The following is a 23,601-nucleotide window of genomic DNA, read 5'->3' on the forward strand; positions in this document are numbered from 1 at the left end:
TGGAAAAGATAGAAAAATGGTTAAATTTGTGGATTCATAAGATGATAACTGGTAATAGTAATTTTTAAATGCTTAGCAGATGACTTTGTTATGAGGTTGAAATCCAAAGACATTTACATCATGTTACCCTGGGTGAGGAAAAATTAAATCCTTTTTGATTAGTGCTGGTTGACTCCCAAACTATACAGCATGAAAGATGTTAAACTTGCAGATGAAGCAGTTTCTTGCAGATCAGGAAATTGTTAACGAATTTTTAAAAATATTTCTTGTTATTCCTACAAGAGGTTATATAGAAGAACTGTTTTTTATGAGACTTCTTTGTTATACAAAGACCTTGGCAAAAAACCAATATCATGTAAACTCCCTGGCTTTAAATCAAAGATCATGCAGTCTTTCTATTGTTTGCCAATGCCAATGGTAACTTATAGTGCAAACCCGTAATAGTGTACAGAGCCCCACATCTGGAAGTACCTACAAAACCAAACTGTGTGCTAGTCCATTGGAGGTGGAACAATAAAATGTGGATTATCAGTATATTCTGGAATTGTTTCTATAATTGCTTCATCGCAGACGCTAAACTCTTCTAGAACAAAATACTTAGCATCAAGGTTTTATTAATTTTGGATAATTCCCCAGTGCATTGTTGTGAAGAGCTTGAAAATGAATATCCTAACATATTCTTTTCATGCCCCCAAACATTACATTGCTCATATAGAACTTAGATCAGGTAATGATAAAAAATTTTCAAGCCCCATTACAGAGGAAGGCTCTTGACACCAACAGGAAAACCACTGGAAGTCATTACTGTACACAATATTATTGATTATATTGGCATAATTTGGAGCAACATTAAGGCTACTAATTATTGTTAGAAAAATATTTGGACTGTGAAAAATTTCCCATGCTGTTATGAAAAACATAAAAAAAAAAAAACACTGTCAAAAACATAATGCAGATTTCTTGGTAATGAGGGGGGAGTAGGCTATGATGATATGGAGCAAGAAGACATGCAAGAGATTTTGGTAGAGAAAGCAGTAGAACTCATCAATGAAGACCTGGACAAAGCTGATATAGAAAAAGGCATTGGAATCAGCGGTGACAATGACAGCAATGTTGGGCTAAAACGCTAAGAATTGTCTCTCTCACAGTGGATACAATAGAATGGAATTCTATGTTTTTGCTGTGTGTGAGTACATTTATTGTGTACATATGTGTATGTATAACTGAAAGAGTTAAAGAATTCAATCATAGCATAATTGGCTATGTTAACAAAAAATGCTATAATTGAAATTGCTTTATTATAAAGAAGTATTACATATAATTAATAAAATATTATTACATATAATTAATACAAACATTGTATTAAATAAGGAATTTTTACACAGAAACACACATAAAACATCACCAGAGGCTCAAAAGAATCTAGTCCCTTATTTCCCCTAGCAATAATGGCTTAGAATTTTTTTATTCAATGTTCACAGTTAGCTTTATAGAATATAACTACCATGAATGATGAAAACTGATTGAATACTATTTCCTTTCCTATTGCCTACAAACATGTTCAGATCCCTTCTGTCTTTAAAATTACCTTCCCCGGGGGCAGCTAGTGGGACAGTGGATAGAACGCCAGCCCTGAAGTCAGGGGGACCTGAGTTCAAATGTGATCTCAGATACTTAACACTTCCTAGTTGTGTGACCCTGGACAAATCACTTAACCCCAACTGCTTCAAGAAAAAAATTACCTTCTCCTAAACTGTAATTTTATGTTGTTATTTCCCTTTATTGCTAAACTTCTGGAAAGAGTAATTAATGCCACTTACTACTCATTCAGTCTCTAACATCATTCTGTTACTGAAATTGCTCTTTTAAATTTGACCTTTGGCCTCTTATTGCCATATCTGAATATTTTCATTTGTAGTATCTCTAATAAAAGTTGTCAGTGGCATAATGGAGAAAGAGCCAGTCAGAAAAATTGGTTTAAAAATCTTGAGTGTAACACATATTTTCCATGTGACCCTAGGCAAACTTGTAGTGGTCTAAAAAGCTCTAAATTGCAGAGAAGAGTGTTCTTATATTGGTAGGTACATTGATATAATAGCCAATATTTATATAGTACTTTAATGTTTCCAAAACACTTTACATACATTATCTCATTTTGTCCTCATAAACAACCCTGGGAAGATTGTGCCACTCTAATTCCCATTTTATAGATGAGGATCCTGAAGTACAGAAGTCAAGTGTTTTTTGCAGGATGACTCAGTTACTAAAGTCTGAAAAGAACTAAGTTCTTCCTGACTTGAGTTCCTACACTCTAGTCACCACACAACTTGGAGATAGATAAAATATTTACTAAGTGCTTATTTTGTATCAGATACTGCTAAGCATTTGGGTTACAAATACAAATACAAGGCAGTTCTTCCCTCAAGGAACTTACATTTTAATAGGTAAGACAGTACATAAAAGAGAAATGAAAGTGGGGGGAAGAGGTATTAGATGTCAAGAGAGAAGTGGAGAAATCTGCACATTGAGTCAAGATGGGAGTGGAGTAAATTTTGCTGAGACTCCTTGTGATAAATGATGGACCTTGACTAGTCACCAACTAAGAGAACAAAGCTCCTGAAGACTAGAACATTGAGAAATTAAGTTATGTAGGGAGTTTATTCACGCAGGAAATCCCTTAATTCACAAAATCACTTAAACCTATTCCTTCCTATCCTTATTACAGCTTTTACCATTTTGACCTGTTGCTCAAGTAGGCATTTCTGGGCAGGAATCCCTTTAACTCCCAGTCTTGTCTTGAGAAAAACATTAAAATAATGGCTGTTTCAGTTTTTCCTGCTCTGTGTACTCTGCCAATCCAGTGACTGCCTTCTTTGCTATTCCACACACATGACCTCCCCTCTCCTGACTATAGTATTTTCTACTGCTTGTGCCTAGAATTCTTTTCCTCTCCATTTCTGCCTCCCAGCTTCCCTGACTTTTTTCCCCTACGTCTCAGCTTTCTATGAGAAGTCTTCTCCAAGTTTCTCTATTCTTAATCTGCTTTTTCTAATTATCTCTAAAAATCCTGTACATGTTTAGTTTGTGCACTTTATTTGCATGTTGTGACTCTGAACTCCTTGAGAGCAGATCCTGTTTTTTTTTTTGCCTTGTTTTGTATTTTTAGCACTTAGCATACTGCTTGCCACATATTAAGGACTTATTAGTTGCTAATTGTAATTTTGACTGCATAGTCTTGTACAGATGAACCTCTGTTCTCTATCTTTTTAACTGTGATTGAGTCATTTTTGTGCAAAATATTATATATCTATATATGCCTATATATATATATATATATATATATATATATACACACAGATACACACAAAATATTGATATATTGTAATTGAGTTCAGGAATCATATTATTGTTTCAACTATACATGTCTAAATTCATTTGACTACCTGTTCTGTGAGATTTTATCAGTTAAATAAGGATTTTTAAGTGACTTTTACAAAACATGGTTTCTTAAAAGCATGGTTTCCTAAGAGTTTGTCATAAATGGAGAACCAGCTTTAATTTTTAAAAGTAACTACCTCTAAATTAAGTATCAGCCTCATGGTATATGTGAGTCTCAAAATTAAGGCCCTGAAAAGAAAGAAAGCTTCTAGAAAGGTAGGAAAGGGTTTTCTAATTTTGTCTGGGACACTCAGAATTTAACCTTAATCATGAGGTTAGCATTTTACTTGAGTACTTGAACATTTAAAAACACTTTTATCCATATATTAGTTATACTGTACTATGATTTTTCATGACCTTGAAGTGATCCTGTGTTCTTGAAAGATTTTGCCAACAAAGTGCAAGTTCTTCTAGCTTTAGAAGTTTCAGGTATGAAACTTTAAAGAAGGATCAAGTGATGCATGCCTGTTTTTCAAGGAACAGGCTACATAAGGTCAGGCATTCATTGCCACTTTAATCATTATTTTGAAATTTTAGGATATATCACTGCTTACAAATTCAGAGGGAATGTGCTCTGTATCAAGGAGAGTACTTACAAGGGGATGTGCTCTTTATCAAGGAGAGTACTTACAAAGGTGAAATAACAAATCCTTGGAATGTTCTTGAATAAGTCTCATGATAGGGCATATCCTTTATTGGTACAATTTACAGACTTATCCATGCCATCTCAACCTGTGTGATTCTTATGCATTTTCTTTAATAAATCCTTGAAAGAGCTATCCAACCCAATGAATATTCTTTAAATGTTTCATTGGATAACTTGGGACATCTGTGGTTTGTCACTCTTGTTTTACCTTTTTATGGTCACACATATGTTTAATGTTGCCTTCTCCATTTCTTTCCAAGTAGAAATTTCTATTGATGTTATGCTTTAATATTCATCTTTCCAGTTGTATTTGGATCACTTGTGATTTTGATTGTTTTTATGTGATGATGTTATGAGATTTTCAGACATGTAGTAGTATCTCTGACAAAATTGATTTCATTAAAAAAAAGCTTTTTGAACAAGTTGCAAGAAATAATCAAAAGCAATGTGAAGTTTTTAAAATGCATTCTGTGATAGGGTCAGTACTCAGTGTACTGCCCATTCAAATGTTTTTTATAGTGTCACTATTTTCTCTCTCTCTTTCTCTGTCTCTGTTTCTGTCTCTCTCTCTGTCTCTGTCTCTGTCTCTCTCTCTCTCTTTGTGTGTGTGTGTGTGTGTGTGTGTATCATTGTCTTTTAAAGGGCTGTGAATCCCAGTGGAGCCCCTGAAATGTTAACAGAGCTTGGTATAACTATTATATCTTCAAACAGGAGTACTGTAGGACCTCACTACTTTGTAGAGATTTCCCTCTTCCATTTGGACTTTATGGAAGATAAACACAGGAAATAGGAGTTATCAGGAATCTGGATTACCATTATTCAATTCCAAATCTGATATGTATTAATTGTGTCACCCTAGAGAGGTCAGATATTCAGGGTACTTCTCTAAGAAGATAAATAGCAGAATGTTTCCTGATCTTCATTGGTAGAGGAAATTTCAATCATTGAGTACCTTATATAAGCTGGGTAAGCCTGCTAGATTCTAGAAATACAAATACAAAAAAGAAACAATCTTTGCCTGTAAGTAGCTTATATTCTCTTGAGGAAAATAGTGAGTGCACATATAAATATATACAAAATAAATATAAAATAATTTTGGAGAAACATGCTTTAATTTAGAAGAGGATAGGCCTCCTACAGGATGTGGCTCTTGAACTGAATTAGGAATTATGTTAAGGATTCTAAGAGGCATAGGTTGGAGGGAATTATTCTGGGCCTGGGAGATGGGGCTGGGATAATCAGTACCAGAATGAAAGATGGGAATACCTTGTGTGAAGAATATCATCAGCCAGTTAATAGTTTGTAAAGTGGAAGTTGGAGGCAATAAGTCTGGAAAAGGTTGGCTGTCAGACTAAGACAGGCTTTTAAATAAAGAGCTAAGAGTTTGTATGTAATCATGGAGCAATTAGGAGTACTGGAATTTTCTTGAGCAAGTATGAGAGTCACAGTTGGGCTTTAGTACTGTCATTTTGGCAGTTGTATAAAGAATGGATTGGAAAAAGGATAGTTTTGAGAGAGGGAAAAGTCAGTTAATAAACATATTAAGTAGAATGTCAGCATACCAACTCCTAGGAATACTGAAGTCAAGACAATCTTTACCCTCAAGGAACTCACAATTGAACAGAGGAGAAAACAAGAAACAGATGTACAAACGAACTATGTACAGAATAAATAGGAAATAATTAAGAGAGATAAGATACTGAAATTAAGAGCAATTAGGAAAATAGGAGGGAAAAAATTCCAGGCAAGGTAGACAGCCATCTAAAAGCTCAGACCCAAGAGATTGAATGGAGGCCAAACTGAAGCCTGAATTTGAAATATCTTCAAGATATATGTTTAAAATGTCCAATAAACAATTGTTAATGAGGTTTGGCATTTTGGAAAGAGATTAGAGCTATAATATGTGATAATTGAAACCTGAAGTTGAAGAGGTCAACAAGGATAGTACGTATAATGAAAGAAAAAAAAAAAAGATCAAGCTATGAGTATACTTTCATTTAATGGGTGAAATATGGATAATGCTCTATCAAAGGATACTGAAGGAGTGGCCAAATAAGTAGATAAGAACTAAGAGAGAAGAGCTGTATGATAACATACTCAGAAAGGAAACCGTGTATAAGAGAAGAGGGTGGTCAATTAGTTCATATGAGAACCAGAGTTGTTTGACCTAGACTAACTATTGAAGACACAGGAGAATTAGGAGCCATGGTGAAAAATATGCATTGGTAATTAACATGTTTTTGCAGCTAGACATAAATCCTGTTGTTAATATCTAATGTTGTTTTATACTTTTTGATGTTATGTACATATTAATATTTAGTATTAAAATTACTATCGTATTTATTCTACTGTTCTAATTACTATGATTGATCTTACTATTTCTGGTGCTGTTTTTTCCCCCCACTTTCAGAATGATAGAAAACTTTGGTGAATGTTTACTTTTTAATTGGTTACCTAAAGCAAACATTCTTCTACCAACATTTTGATAATATTATTGAAAGGAAATTAATTACTTTCTTTGTTGATATGATTCTCAGTGAACTTTGAAATTTTGATAATTATTTTAACAAAAGGAAATCTCTGAACCAGTTCAAAAGTGATAGAGTAGCATAAACATACTTCCATGAAATTTTACTACTAGCTAATTAAAAAGCTCTGGTACCAGCAAGATCAGATATTTTTCAGGCAATTGATGATGGGAATTCAGTTTTTCATTTTGGCTTGAAAAATTATGAAAATCATCTAGGTTATATGAAACACAGTTTTATATTTCATATTTCTTTAAGAATTGGTGGCATAAATTAGAAAACCTGTGCTTTTTGTCACTCAGATTTTACCCTGATAGATTTTTGATTTGCAAGACGTCCAAGGAAGAGCAGTTTTAGAATGTTAAGTTATTGGTTATTATCATTTACAGAAATTTTTAGAGGAATTTTATATAGACTTTTGAAACAATTTTCCTTTGGTTCATTGTTTATATAAGTAATAATAGAAATGACAAAAGTAAGAGATTTCTAATTATTGAGTTTTTTATTTATACTTTATATTTTCATTGCATTTCATTTTCATTACCTTATAAAAATACAATTAATAACAAGTATAAGCCTGAAATTAATTTTTATTTTTTCTATTTAAAAAGTTCCTTCTTTTATTTTTATTTTATTTTCTTGTTTCCATACTATATTAGTTTCATTTCAACCATTCTTTTTTTTCTTTTTGGTTGTACCATTAATGTGCTCATTTTTAGGAAATAATTTAGAGGTAGAAGAGACCTTAAAAGTCATCTGATTCACACATTGTTAACTTGAAGGCTATGAACATTGTTTTTAAAAAATATTGTAAGACATGCATTTTGGTATAATTTGTTTCCCTTCTAATTCTATGTATTTCAATTTATAAATTTCAAAACATTATTCTGAGAAGCCATCCATAGATTTCACCAGACTGCCAAAGCAGTCCATGTCATTTTTTAAAGCACATGGATACATCAGACCAGGCATGTTTTTATTCTTCTCTAGGCTATCCTCCTGACTCTCATGGACTTTCTCTTTGATACCCCCACAATCTTCTTTACCCTTAAAGGTGATTTTGCCCCTGGAATGGAAGTAACTCTTATATTGCTGAACTCTAGCATTGAAGAGCTCACATAACATTTGACAAAAGAGAAAATTAAACCAGTTTGGATATTACGATTATTTAAAGGGTGACAATAAGATAACTTTATAAAGTAAAAAAAAAAAAAAAAAACTAATGTGAAGATAGAAATTTCATTTGCCTGATAATTTTAATATGTCTGCTATGAGTATATATTGCAGGAAAAGAATTAGAACACTTAAAATAAACATAGGTATTGGGAACTTGGATATTTCATATCATCGCCAAAGTTTATAAAGTCTTGAGTAAGAAATTCAAGATTTTATGTTTAACATTGCTGCCAGTTGAATATAAGGATTTCAGAAAAAACATAGAGATTTAAAAATGGAAGAGCGGATTTTGTAGATAGTGTCTAAGAATGGGATTGAATTTTTGGACCCTGACTAAAAAGATAGGAATGAAAGACAAAAGAGAGAGTACAATTAATAAGAGTTAGTAAGAATATATTTGACTAGGTCTCATATTTAATCAAAACTTGTAGGAATAGAGAGAAAGAAAATAGTTTATGTTTGTCAAGCTATATACTATATATCAGTGATTTATTTTTTTAAAAATTCTTTCAAGGTACAAGTATTTTTAAAAATTCATCTGTCCCTCCCATTATGTCTTTCCTTGCCCTGTTGAGCAAATTAAAAAATAAAAACTGACAAAACAGATCAATAGGAGCCCCATCTTAATCCTTTGAGGCCATTGTTTAGGTTTTGATGTCTTAGAATGAATGTAAATAGCACTTGTTTTCTGTTCTGGATCAAAATTCTGAGTCTTCCCCTTCCAGGTTGATATCTTTGTGATGATAAATTGAGTCATCTTTTATCTCATCTCTTGCCAAGACCTTAGTCAGATGGAGACCTGGGAAAGACCTTAGTTTAGAAAAACCAAGGTTACCTACTGTACTGTTGTTCATCACTAGTGATCTTGAGCTTTGTCTTGCCACTGGACTTTGGTGACTGAAGGAGAAAGTGAGATTGATAACTTAGTGCAGCTCTTCCTCACTTATATTAGTTCACAGTTAAGTCAAGACAGCATATTCATGATGTCATTGATCTTTAAGAACAGGGGAGAAGGGGTAGCTAGGTGGTGCAATGGATAGAGCACTAGCCCTGAAGTCAGGAGGACCTGAGTTCAAATTTGGCCTCAGACACTTAATACTTCCTAGCCATGTGACCCTGGGCAAGTCACTTAACCCAATTGCCTCAGCAAAAAACAAAAACAAAAAAACACAGAGGAGAAACAACAACATACCTGTTGGAGTCCTCTCTGCCCCAAGATGAGGAAATTCTAATATGTAAATTTAATTTATTAATTTGGGTTATAAATTTTTTCAAAAATACATGAGCCATGAGGTGAACTGCTATATTTGCTCTGAGTTTCACCCTTGAAAAGGAGATTCTGATTCTCTGGCTTTGATTTTCATCCTCAAGTAGGAACTGGTTGTTGGAGTAGGGGGACCTTGAGGACAACTAATCCTTTTATTTTTGAATTTGTGATACAGTACAAGATAACCAGGCAAAAGCTAACACATATCATAACATAGATTTTGGGAAAGTGGATTTCACAGAAGGCTAAAATTTGACAGTCTTTTAGCCCCGATGTTCTCAAAAATGAAATTCTGCACAAATTTTGACTCCCTTTTCTCTTTCTTCATTTTCTTATACTCCTTTTCTATTCCCTAACATTTAGAGAAAATACTTCTATCAATGTCTTCTTTTGATTATCATAAAAATAACGGAAGAGTTGGTTTTAGTGCTTTAAAATACCATTACTTCTTCAAAAAGAATGACTGATGTTGATGCCAGTATTTTAGCAAATGGCACCATTAGTGACTGTAGCAGAAAGTGATCATCTGAGTGAAACTTCATCCAAAGACTACAACCAGACATCATTAAACAAGACCTTCAGACATATGGAAAAATTGTTTTTCCCAAGGTTATGTGGATAAAATAACAGACAAATGCAAAGGCTGTAGCTTTGTAGGTTTTTTGGCAGCCTATAAACTGTACAAAAAACTCTTAAGGATCCTGAATACTAGAGGATTCGTGCACGATGACAAAAATATAATTTCAGATTTCCTATTGATTTAGGGATGAACATAATTTGTAGGAGATATTGAAATAGGTGTGAACACTTAGATCATGCAGTCTGATCTTAGAACAAAAGAGAACAGTGGATGGTCCTAGACATGGGAGGACATTACCTTTGTCCACCACTAGCTTTCATCACTTGTGGGTCTTGGGGTTACACATTTATATTCCTTTGTACTACATTAATAGAGATCAGATTTTTAACCTGTTTTGCAAAGAAAACCATTCTTAAAACCTTTTTTTAAAGGTAAGTTAATAACCTGTTATCATCTTCAAAAGGATCTCTATCATGGTGTGTCAGGAAATGCTTAGTCCAGCATTTACTCTTCCATTATTGTTGATAAAAATAATAAAAGATCTGGGCAGTTAACAGATTGGATAAAAGAATAAAAATCCTCAAGGGTCTTAATAAATTACAATATTGGACTTCTCTGATGTCTAATTTTACAATATGGAGAAGGAAGATATGGCCAGACAGTACTTTGTCAGTAAAAGGTCTAGTGTTTTTAGTGAACTACAAGCTCAATTTGTGTGTGTGTGTGTGTGTGTGTGTACACACATACATATATAATATAATCTTGGACTGAATTGAGAGGCATAATATCCAGGAGTATGGAGTTTATAGCTTTATCTGTACTTTGCCACTATGATACATCTGAAATATTGTGCTAAGTTCTAGGAACTTTTAAGATTAACAGTGACAGGTTGGGCAGCCAGGTCAGTGAAGGAGCCTGGGAGTACTCCATATGAAGATTACTTGAAAGAACCCATGGTTGCTTAGCTTTGATAAGAGATGTTGTGAGTGAACATGATAGTTTGACTTAAAGTGTGTGAAGAATTGCAGTATAGCAGAGGGATTAGTTTTATTTTGTTTTGCCCCATTAGACAGAACAGCAATAGGTAGAAGTAAAAGAGATCATTCATTTTAGGCTTGCTTTAAGGAACAATTGTTAATTTTCCTAACAAGCAGAGCTATCATAAAGTAGGGAATGAATCACCTTAGGAAATAGTAGATGCCCCCTCTCTAGAGGTCTTCATATAAAGATTATTTGTTGGAAAAGGGATTTTTGTTTAGGTATGATTTATACTCAAAGGGCTTTTAAAATCCATTCAGACATTTATTTAAAATTGAAGTAAATCAAAATTAAGTTTGAGGAAATATGTCAGGTGGCAGATTCTGAATTTTGAGTAAATGTCAGGTGGTAGATGAGCATTTTTCTTATCCATTATTTGCTATAATATAAGTTGAGAAGAAAAAAAAGATGATTCTTTACATTTAAGATTTAAATTGTGGTATCAAAAATTCTTATTTAAATCTGATTTAAAGTTTTTGTCCTGCCAGTTTGGATTTATAAAATTATCCAAAAGAAATTAGGAAGCAGTTTGTAAAAGTTAAAATTTGCTGGGAAGTCACTGGGTGTTAATATCAAGTAGTTCATACAATATAGTTCATTTTAAATTGTTTTTGAAGCCTTTTCTTCACAACAATCTTATGAACTAGATTATACAAATGTTATGATAAGGAAATAGCCTCCAAGATTCTGATTTGCTGGTTGTAATGTGGCTAATTAAAGTGGACGATCCTGGACTTAAATTCAGATTTACTGATTAAAAGTTCATTACTCTATTACACTATGCTACTATGATTGGATATGGCCTATTGGGGGAGGGGAAATATTGAAAGGATGTGTTTCTCTACTCTTTACTTTATAAGAAAATTTCAGTTATAGATTTTAAAGGTATTTTGAATTATGTATTTTTCAACAATGGCCCTGTGGCTAAATTTTACTCTTTGGATCATGTGGCCACAACAAAGAAAGCACTACTTTGGTGAAATAGCCTATATAATTATAGGCAGAGTAAAAAGAGATAAATAACTTGTTGAATCTGAACTTACAATTCTAGACATATCAAAGTTGTAATATTATCACTTTACAGAAGAGAATTTGATCTAAAATTTTAACTTCTTCCCAGGTACATTTAGATATAAGAAGACCCAGCAGGACCAAGAAGACCCTCTCTTTCATAACATCAATACTTATAAGGTAAGTTACATGTAATGCCATAGGTTCTCTAATATTTATGGTCTTTATCTTTTGTTGATTTCACCAGTCATATTTGTTAGCATACAAAATCTTGACAAACAGTTCCCTGATGTGTAGACAATAAAAGATGCCACTCTGCATTTTGTTTAACTACAAAATATTTAGGACCACAAATTCTCCAACTTGAATTTATTTTGTTTTATTAATGTCTTTTTTGTTGTTTTTATATCTTGTTTGTTTCTGAATATATCCTTCCCTCATTACCCTATAAAAAGTTAAGAAGAGAAAAAGAAAAACCATTGTATAACACACATACTCTTATCTGATGGCACGTGAGACATTGGAGGCCATGTAGTTCCTTACTTTTTAAATGAAAGTAACATTTTCTAACTTCTTCTCTGGGGACACTCTTGGTCATTGTAATTTAAAAATTTTTTTTTCATTTCATTTTTTTCTCTTTACAATGGTGCAGTTCTTTTTGTAGTGACAAGGAACTGGAAATGGAATAGATTCCCACTAATGAGAATGGCTGAATAACTTAATGGTATACAAAAGTAATGGAACATTATTGTTCTAAAAGAAATGATGTTCAGGCTAATTTTTAAAAAATTTATATGAATTGATTCTAAGTGAAGTGAGCAGAACCATAAGAATATTGTATCAGTAACAGCAAGATTATCTGATGATCAACTGTGATAGACTAGGTTCTTCTCAGCAATGCAGTGATTCAAGACAATTCCAATAGACTTGGGATGAAAAATGCCATCAACATCCAGAGAGAAAACTATGGAGACTGAATGTACATTGAAGTGCAATATTTTCATCTTTTTTGTTTGTTTATTTGCCTTTTCTTTCTAGTGGTCTTTTTCTCTTTTGGTCTTATTTTTCTTCTATAATATGACAAATATTGAAATATGTTTAAAAGGAATGTACATATTTAACCTATATCAGACAGCTTATCTTGGGGAAAGAGGGAGGGAAGGGAGAGAGGGAGAAAAATTTGGAAGACAAAATCTTACAAAAATGAATGTTGGAAACTATCTTTATGTGCATTTAGAAAAATAAAATACCATTGAGGGGGAAAAAAGAATTATTGGGCTACCTGAAAGCTATGATCAAAAGGAAAAATAGAAACAGAGTATTCCAGGAAGATGGTGGAATAAGTTAGAAAATCCCAAGGTTTATACTGTATACAGGATGAATATAAATTTATTAAATACAAATAAGAGCTGGGGAAGAGCAGTAGTCCTCCCGGGACAATCGGAGAAGATCCAAAGAGATGTAAGTTTGACACTGAGGTGTAAACGCATATATGCTACTTCCATTGCAATAGCAAGTGGTGAACCCTGGAATTAGTGGGATTGAGAGATGTAATCAAAAAAAGAATTCTGACACAATCATACAAGAAATTTGAAGAAAATTGTCCTGAACTGTTAGAACAAAAAGGGAAAATAGAAATAGAAAAAATCCCTCACTCACCACCTGAAAGAGATCCTATGTGGAAAATCTACAGGAACATTATAGACAAATTCAGAAACCCCCAGATCAAGGAGAAAATTTTACAAGTAGCAAGAAAAAAAAATTCAAACACAGAAGAGAATAATCACGTAAGACCTTCTAGTATAGTAGCTGCATTAAAAGACCGAAGATCTTGGAACACTATATATAGAAGAACAAAACAACTAAGATTGTGACCCAAAATATCACACTCAGCAAAGTTAAGCATAATAATGAATGAAAAAAACGAATAGTCAATGAATTGCCAGAGTTTCAGAATTTTGTTGCAAAAAAACCCTTAATAGAAAATTCGATATATAAGATCTAAGAAAAATATAAAAAGTAAACATCAAAGACTAATTTCAAGGGACTCAATCAGGAAAACTTTATATTTTAAGCATGGAAATATAAAACAAGTCTAAGATTGTCATTAGTATAAGTAATTGGGTAGTTCAAAAGAAAGATTAGGATAGAGTGAGAGATTGGAGTAGAGCTAAAAAAGCAAAACCATGTATGAAAAGATAAAAAGAGTAGTTGTAAGAATGAAGTGTGAAAGTTTAAAGTATGGGCTAGCTCCCTAGAAGGGTCTCAGGGTCAGCCAGAGTCAGGATAAATCAAAGTCCTTGGTCTTTAGGGGGAGAAGTGAAGGAGGCAGGCAAGCTGCCATGCACCTTGCCAAAGATGTATCCTGGATTTTGGAGTCTGGAGTCTCCAGCCTCTCTCTTCCTCGTCCTGCAGCTAAGTGCCTCTCACTTCTATCCCTCCACCCTCCAATCCTTGCCTACTACCAAACATTCAGCAAGCATGGATGGTGAGGAGAGCCCTCATGCAGATATATGTTAATTAGAGCCATTGTCTCACCTCAAATAGGGAGCCTTAAGTTTTCTCTTGTCTGATTCAGAGTTTTAGCCCTCTACATGAAAGCAAGAATTAGTACAGAATAATTAGGTATGGAGGGAAGACTAGTAGTTCTGGAATTCTACTTTTACATTGGGAATAATGTGGAAACAGAGGGAACTATAATATATCTGTATATAAATACATATATATATAATATATAAATACATATATATAATATATAATATATCTGGAATAAGATGGGAGGTATAGAAGAGTGTGTAGATTAATGGGAATGGGATAAAAGGGAAGGAAAGAGTAGAGGGAGAGGATAAAGGAGAGATCCTGGAGGAATAGGGAAGGTTAAGTAATAATAGCATGAGAAAGTAGAGAGTAGAAATAAAGTAGAGGAGTCAGTAGAAATAGCAAATAAGAGATACACACAATAATAGTGATTAAGAGTAGAACCTGTTATGAAAATAAAAAGCAGAGCTAGTAATCACTGATCTCAGATAAAGTCAAATAAATATATTTAATCAAAAAAGAAAAGCAGGGAAATTACACTACATGCCAAGCATCTTAATATTGTTTTAGACTTATTTAAAATAACTAGATATAGTATAAGGTCAGACAGAATATAGTTATGGTATAGGAAATGAGGAGTTAGTGAATTTAGAAAAATATGGAAAAATGTGGACTGATTGTTGAAATCCTTATAAACTGTTAAGTCATTAGAATTGATAGACAATAATTATCTAATTTAGCATGGTTCGGTATGATTGATCTGATCCTACAAGCAGATGTTATGGGGCAGAACTTGGATGATGGTCTCCTTTGGTACAGGAATATGTGAGAGCATTGACCATAGCAATACTACCTGGTCTTCTGACTCAGGGACTTAGATCAATCTGTTAAGTAGAGAAAAGGACCTTTGGTCTTTCTTTCTTTGTGTATTCTGTGTGTTAAATTTCACTTGTCCTAATTTTCATTGGAGATATTTCCTATAATAGTTTGAGAGCTATTGTGAGTTCAAGGAAGTTTTTCTACTCCTATATTTGCCAGCAAAGACTGCTCCAAATGACTGATTATGTGGCTATGAATGGGAACAGGAGAAAACAGACATTGCATTTGTGACATGACAGTTTTCCCCTTTTGTGCAGGAAAAACTCATTTCTGAAATGTGACAGGAATTCCAGGGTAGTGATCGATGTAGACCTGTTTCTAGATTTTTTATTTGAGATTTTTAAGCATCATAATTGGCTTAGAGGGCTTTTTTTTACAAAGAGAAGGAAGAAAAGAATCTGACTCATGACATCTAAAATCATAGGAGGTGAATAGAGTCTGTTCTTCAACCAGCGTGGTTTCTTACAAAGCAAAAAAGGTAGCAAAGTTTGCTTATTGCCCGAGTCTCGAATTCTATGTACTCCAGAGTACTAAAGCATACTAAATATAGATATAATGAACATAAGACCTTTTGCTTATTACTTCATATACTAGGGTTATTTGCATCTTTGAGATTATCTAATAAGCAGTTAATCAATAACCTAGGCTTAGAGCTGGCCCTAATATGACCTATCAGTCAAATTTAAGCAATTTAAGAGAGCAAGAATTTTTGGGAAAAACCTTATCCTAACTTTGGAATATAGTAAGAAGAAACATTCCCAGGAAAACATACCCCATTTCTCCCCGTAGGGAAAGGTTCTGGGTCTTGCTCTCTTCTTTGCCTTGTCATAATTGAAGTGCCTCCACCTCCCTCTACTACGGCAGATGTTACTTTGTTGAGTATTTCCTACCCCTATATAGAGAGGGCAATTAGTTCATTTTCAGCCTGGCCCTGCTACTCAGTCTCCTAATTTTTGTGCTCCCTACATTCATTCCTCACTGGTCTTGAGAAAGTTTGTAAAGGTAGGAGGGTAAAATTTTAGGAGAAAGATAAGCTTCCCATAATTAAGGAGGCAAAGTTGTCCCCCCAGAAAGGACAGTCCTTCAGCTGGATCAGTAATGCTATCTCCTACTCTCCTCTTTCTCCCAGATACTGCCTGGAGAAGACTCAAGTATTACCTCTTCTATTCTTAGCATCCTGTCAACTATCTTCCCACATCTTTCTTCTCCTATGCCTTGCATGTAGAAAACAACTATTTCTTAATGGTTCTTAAACTCTCAAACTCTCCTACCCTTAGGCAAATTTCTTATCCTAGGGTAGTTACCTACCCTGAGGCAAACTCTAGTTATAGCTTTTAAATATCTCAAAGTCTTACTGTGCTATTTAAAAAATACAGAAGTAAAACATATTTCTTAGCATTGAAAGGAAGGATATTTGAAAAGAATTTCTAGGTTCCAAATTTAAAAGCCAATTATACATTCAAAGATTCCCTGGTTTGAAGATGTGGAAGTTTAGCACATTAAACTGGTGTGCTATGCTTTTAAATACATATTTTACCTACCACTAGTTGAATTTTGATCTTTTAATTTTCCAGTTGTGATCATAAATATGCCTCCGTCTGTGAGTCCTTTGCCATTTCATTTTGTATGCAACAGCATGCAGTTGGAAGATTCTCGATAGGAATTAGGATAGAAATCTGGCCTAACAGCAATATCATCTCAGTCAACAAGCATTTATTAGTGTCTACTATGTGCCAAGCACTGTTCTAAGTTCCATGGGTACCAAAAGAGGCAAAAAGTCAATCCTACTCTTGAAAAGCTCAGTCTTCTGGGTAGGAGATAACAAACAAATATGATATATACAGGATGAATTGGAGTTAATAAATAGCATTTATATAGCAGTGTAAGATTTATAGAGCTCTTTATAAATGTTATTTCATTTGATCCTGACACACTATTGCTATTTTCCATGTTTTATAAATGAAAGTCTGAGCTTAAGTAGCTTATCGTGGGTGTTACATCTACATTATCTGTCCCCCTGCCACAAGATCATCACTCTACTATACCAAACTGAATAAAGCTGTATCAATTAGCTCCTAGCATTCTTAATATATCCTATCAGAGTTTCATTTTCCTCATTTGACAAATAGTAACATTTGTATTGCTTACATTACTCAGTTAATGTGAAGAAAATACTTTATAACCTCATGGTACTTTTTAAATGTAAGCCATGATAAGTTGCTTGTGTTACTCTAAGGAGAACATATAAAAAGTATCTATTTCGTTCAAATTGGAAAATGACATATTCTTAATTCTGGTTAATGTTAATGAGGTCAAGAAGACCTGGTTTGAAGTCCTTCCTCTGGGACCCTGAGTCTCAGTAGTCCGAAACTCACAGGATTGTTTTGATAATCAGATCAGATAATGAATATAAAGTGCTCTGTAACTTCTCCCTTCCTCCCATATATACATACTCAGAATTCTTAAGAGGTACCTTCAGTAGAACATTGAAAGTCCAGAAACCATGAGATCAAACTTTGCCTAAGCCGTTTACTAGCTTCCACACTGCATAAGCCAATTAACTTAATCTCTCTTAGTTTCATTTTCCTGATTGGTAAAATGAGGACAATAATAGCACTTATCTCACAGGGTTGTTGTAAGGATCAGATGAGCTAAAATATAAAATGCTTTGCAAACTTTAATGTGATATTTAGCAATAAATAGATATAGCTATATCATATATGTGTATGTATAAATGTGTATACATACATATGGGTGTATATATATTATAAATGGGATTATCATGATTATGATAATATCTATTTTCATTCTTAGTTTTCCTTGTTTACTGGACAACTTCACAATTCAGATTGCATAACTTCCCTTCTTATGCCTCTTACATCATTGTCTGATTTTTCATTTCATTTAAGGGAAAGAAGATATCTCTGACCAGGACAGAAAAAAAGGGATTAAAAAAAACAAATTTCAGTTGTAAAACGATTCAGCATAAGAAATGTTGTTATCTAAGTTGCATAAACCCTTAGGAATGGTACTAGTTGGAATTTTGGAGCCTTGGAAACTCTAGAAAATTGAGGCCATAATAGAGTAAGCGTATGCATCAGCATTGTTTAAGTAGGCCAGCTCCCAAAAGTATACTCCTTGGGGTTTTAGTTCCCCTAAACTATATGCTTCTCTAATTTTTTAATTCACAGTTAACTCTTGGGGCAGTGAGGACTTTGAAGGTTGAGAGATGAAGGAGGGAGGAAAATAGTAATATCAGCTATTTGTTATGTCATTTAAAAATAATGTTTTTATGTAAGTTGCTAAATCCTTTGGAAAATAGAAATTAAAGCATTTTAATAATTTGCATTTTGCAAAAGAAATGATTTTGAAAGAAATGATATAGGAATTTTTTATTTTATTTTATAGATTTGGAGAAGGAAAAAAAAATCTTTAGAGAAATTAAGTGATTTTTGCCATAGCCAAGTCATATAATTACTCATATAGTCATATATAGTATATATAGTAAGTTGGTACGGACATGTAGACCTGATTCCATAGCTAGTAATCTTTCTGGTACATCAAACAATATTATTTTGGTATACACTTTTGAAGTTCTGATAAATCACAGAAATTTAACATAATTTATTTTTACTTTTATAAATTTTTTTGCAGTTACAAGTAAAAAAGTTTTTAACACACATTTAAGAGATTTTAAGTTTGACATTCTCTTCCTCCCTTCACTGCTCTTTGAGAAGGCAAGCAATTTGCTACAAATTACATGTATTCACTCATGCAGAGCATTTCCCTGTTAACCATATTGCAAAAGAAAACATAGACCAAAAAAAAACAAGAATAATAAAAATAAAGTTTAAAAAGTATGTTTGAAGATGTAATCAGATGCCATCAATTCTTTCTTGAAGATGGATAGAATTTTTCTTTATAAGTCCTTTTGAATTGCTTTGGATCATTGTAGCTAAGTGGGTCATAGTTGATCATCATATAATATTGTACTGTTGTACAATGTTTTCCTGGTTCTATTCATTTCCCTTTGCATCAGTTTATATAAGTTTTCCCAGATTTTTTAGAAAGTATTGCCCCTCATCATTTTTAATATAACAATAGTATTCCATCACAATCGTAGACCATGACTTTTTGGTTATTCCCCAATTGATGGGAATTCCTTCAATTTTTAGTTCTTTGCCACCACAAAATAATCTGCTATGAATATTTTTTAGACATATAAGTTTTGTCTTTATTTTGATTGTGTTATTGCTGGATCAAAGAGTATGCACAGTTTTATGGGTATAGTTACAAATTGCTCTCCAGAATGATTGGAAGCCCATAACTCTACCAACAATGCATTGGTGTCCCAGTTTTTCTACATCTACTTCAATATTTTTCATATTCATTTCTGTCCTGTTAACCATTCTGATGGATGTGAGATAATACCTCAAAAATTTTTCATTTTTCTAATCAATAATAATTTATCATCTTTATATGATTACAGATAACTGATTTCTTTAAATTATCTGTTCATATCCTTTGACAGTTTAATCATTTGGGTAATGAACAGTATTCTCATATATTTCACACAATTCTCTATATATTTGAGAAATGAGGCTTCTGATAGAGAAACTTACTGTAAAAGTTTTTCCCCCATGTCCTGTTTCCCTTCCAATCTTGGCTATATATTTTTATGTTTTGTTTTTGTGCAGAATTTTTTTAAATTTGATGTAATCAAAATGCATTTTATGTCACTTAATGCTGTATCTCATTTGGTCATAAATTTTTCCCTTAGCCTTTCCCCATATAACAGGGCAAATATTCTATGTTCCTCTAATTTGCTTTTGATATTCACTCCTTATGTCTAAATCAGTTATCCATCTTAGTATATGGTTTAAGATGTTGGTTTATAGTTTCTGCCAAGCAGTTTTCCAATTTTCCCAGCAATTTTTATCTTCAAAGATTGGATCTTTGTGTTTATCAAACACTAGATTACAATAATCATTTAATACTATGTTATATACCTCATCTATTCCACTGCTCCAGCATTCTGTTTCTTTGCACTGTTTTGAAGTTAATTTCTTTGTAATACATTTTGAGGTCAGGTTCTTCACATTTTTTTTCATTGATTCCTTTGATATTTTTCATCTTTTGTTATTTTTTTCCTCAAATGAATTTTGTTACAATTTTTTCTAGCTCTGAAATAATTTTGTATTATTGATATAATTGTCATTTTTATTATATTGACTTAGTCTACCCATGAGTAGTTCCCCATTTGTTTGTATATGGTTTTATTTGTGTAAAAAGTGTATAATTTTGTTTATATAGTTCCTAGGTTTGTCTCAGCAAATAGACTCTCAGTTATTTTATATTGTCTAAAGTAATTTTTAAATTTTAATTTATATTATTAAAAACAGAATAAGAAAAAAGAAAAATACAAAATACAAAAGAAAATTAAACAAAAGATAATATTGTCATGTGCCCAGCACATGGGAAGCATCAGGGAAGATTCAAAATATGTAACAATAAATTACCAGTTCAAGAAAGTATATATATTTATTAGTAGAAGAAATTATACTCACACGGGTCCATTTTTTTTACTTCCTTGTAAATTGTTTTTCTTCTAAATTGTCTTCTTCCCTCACATTTTTGTTTCCTTATCTATCTATCCTTCCCCCTTATTTCTTTATAAATTTCAGAGGGATTGGAGTAACAATTACTGTTTTTATCTTAACTTTGCTCTGCTCTTTCTTTTGTTGATGTCACTCTTAAACATATGGTATACATTTCCCATGTAAAGAAACATAAACAACTTGTTTATATTGAGTTCCTTGAAATTGATCTTTGATTTTGGCTCTTACAGGTTAAATATTCTATTAAGTTTGGATTTGGTTGATAGAAAGTACTGGAAATCTGCAAGTTCATTGAATGTCCATTTTTTCTTATTCAATGTTATAGATAATTTTGTTGGATGTGATATTTTTGGTCATAGGCCTATTTTTTTTGATTGTCAGTAGATTGTCAGTGATTCTAGGACTTGTGGTCTTTTATTGTGGCTGCTGCTAAGTCCTGTATAATTCCAATTATAGCTCCTACCTATTTGTCATTTTTCTTGTTTCTTGCAGAGTTTTCTCTTTGATCTGGGGGTTTTGAAATTTGGCAATAATATTCCTACCATGTGTTTTCCGCAAAGGATCTCATTGAAGTGATGATTGATGGATTTTTTCTATTCTACTTTCCCTTCCATGTTGTATTATTCCAGGACTAATTTCTTGGATTATTTCTTGCATTATTGTGTGAAGGTTCTTTTTTTTTTTTTTTGGCCACAAGTTTCAGTCAGTGCAATTTTTCTTATATTTTCTTTTTTTGATCTATTCTCCAGATCTGTTGTTTTTTTTAAGATGTTTTATATTCTATTCTATTTTTTTCATTCTTTAGAATCTGTTTTGTTATTTCTTGGTCTCTCCATTAGCTACACTATCTTCCCCTTGCCCAATTCTGATTTTCAAAGAGTTAGTTTCATCTTTGAGATTCTGCATCTCCTTTTACAATTTTTTTTTTCATAATCTATTTCTTTTTCTTGGATGGTTTTTATTTTATTATTTTAGTTTTTCCTCAATGTCTCATTCAATTTTTAAATTCTTTTATAAATTCTCTTTGGGCAGAGAGCCATTTCACATTACTCTTTGGGTCAGAAGAAGCTTTTTACTTCAATGTCTTCCTCTGAAGATAAACCTCGGTCTTCCCTGTTCCCATAATAAGTTAATCCTATGGTAGGATTCTTTCTTTACCGATTAATTTTTTTTTTTTTTAACTAAGAATTATTAGTGTAAGCACCTCTACTCAGCTTCACTTGAATTCGCTTCTCTGACTGGAACCCCAAACCAAAAAGGTTCACTCTCCAGCAAGTGCCCACAGCCAGCAGTGCCATTGCCCCACTTCCTCTGCACTCACCAGGTGCTGTATCTGCAACACAGCTGGGCCTGGCATTCCTATTTAGCCTAGGTTTGCTCAGTCTTCCCAACACCACAAACAGTCCAGGAGGTGAACTGAAGTTTCAGCTGGGGCTCCAGCCAAACCCAGCTCCTCCTAGGGCTAGAGGTATTTGCACTTCACTTGGGTTAATCCCTGGCCTGGGGTCTTTCTTCAGATCTTCTTGGTTTGTACTTGAGGACTAAAGTTCTGCTCCTAGTCTTCTTGATTTTTCACTAATCTGTTTTGCCCCGAGGCCCAAATTTGTTATATTTGTGGGGGAAACCTGGAGAGCTTGAAATTTTCCAACCTGCTCTGCTATCTTCCCAGAATCCTCCCCCCCAAAGTTATTTTAAAAGAAATTTCTTTTGTCATCTTTTCCTGCTGGATTTTTTTAGTAATATTTACAAAGGCTAATGCTTTATGTGGGTTTAATTTTATATCCTGTAACTTTGCTAAAGTTGTTAAACATTTCAAGTAGCCTTTTAGTTGATTCTCTAGAATTCTCAAGGTATACCATCATCTTCAAATGCAGAGTGATAGTTTTGTTTCCTCATTGCCTATTCTAATTATTTTAATTTCTTTTTCTTCTCTTATTGATGCTGGAAAGATTCCAGTCTTTGATTCCCAACCCCCCTAGCTAATGTAAATTACCCTTTGACTCACAAATCCTGGTCCCTTTGAATTCCAATAGAAGGTCCGGACCTGTCCCAGCCCCACCCGGATCTGAGCCAACTCTGGGGCTACACCCCAAAGCCCCTCGAGCTAAGTCTCCGACTTAAAAGGACCACACTGGGAACCCCTCTTTGAAGAGATTCCAAACATGGTCGCCATGTGAGGACCCTCTGTCCAGTGCCCTCTTTATCTCTGCCTTCACCTATCTCCTACTTCTAAACTCAATAATAAACCTCTTTTATTAATCTAGCTCTCTGGGCTAATAAATGCTTTTATTGGGAATCCGCACCTCTTCTAGACCTCATGTACCGCCGTATCCTTCCGCCGAATCTAAGGGGGTTGCAGGGGAACTCTGTTTGACTCCCTGTACCCCAAACCTGCCACTAGACCTAACTAAACCCTAATTTCATTTAGGTATCCCAAATGTAGACCTCAACACATGTGGTCTACACGTCAACATTCGGTTCCTGACCTCAACATTATTGCCAGAGCTAACATTTCTAGAAGAATATTGAATAATACTAGTGATTGGCATTCTTTCTTCACCTCTGATATTACTGGAAAGGCTTTTAGCTTATCCCCATTATAGGATAATGCTTGTTAATTATTTTAGATAAATGCTACTTTTCATTTTAAGAAAAGCTGCATTTATTCTTATGAATTCAATATCTTTAATAGGAATGAATGTTGTATTTTGTTAAAAGCTTTCTCAGTATCCATTGAGATCATCATATTGTTTATGTTGGGTTTGGTGTTGTTCATTCATGTCTGACTCTTTGGACCTCATGGACCATAGCATGCTAGGATCTTCTATCCTTCACTGTCTCCCAAAGTCTGTCCAAGCTCATGTTCGTTACTTTCATGACAC

General features: G+C 33.5%; 1 protein-coding gene across 3 annotated transcripts in view; it reads left to right on the forward strand.

Annotated features, from left to right (window-relative positions):
* Positions 1-23,601, forward strand: part of PJA2 (praja ring finger ubiquitin ligase 2) — a 127,678-nt gene that overhangs the window by 15,621 nt on the left and 88,456 nt on the right. For all 3 annotated transcript variants that reach the window (XM_031968653.1, XM_031968637.1, XM_031968645.1), the window contains exon 2: positions 11,794-11,864. The gene's annotated coding sequence lies outside the window, so the exon portion shown is untranslated. The remainder of the gene's footprint in view (positions 1-11,793; positions 11,865-23,601) is intronic.

Source organism: Sarcophilus harrisii, chromosome 1 (genome assembly GCF_902635505.1).
Source record: "Sarcophilus harrisii chromosome 1, mSarHar1.11, whole genome shotgun sequence".
Lineage (NCBI taxonomy): Eukaryota > Metazoa > Chordata > Mammalia > Dasyuromorphia > Dasyuridae > Sarcophilus > Sarcophilus harrisii.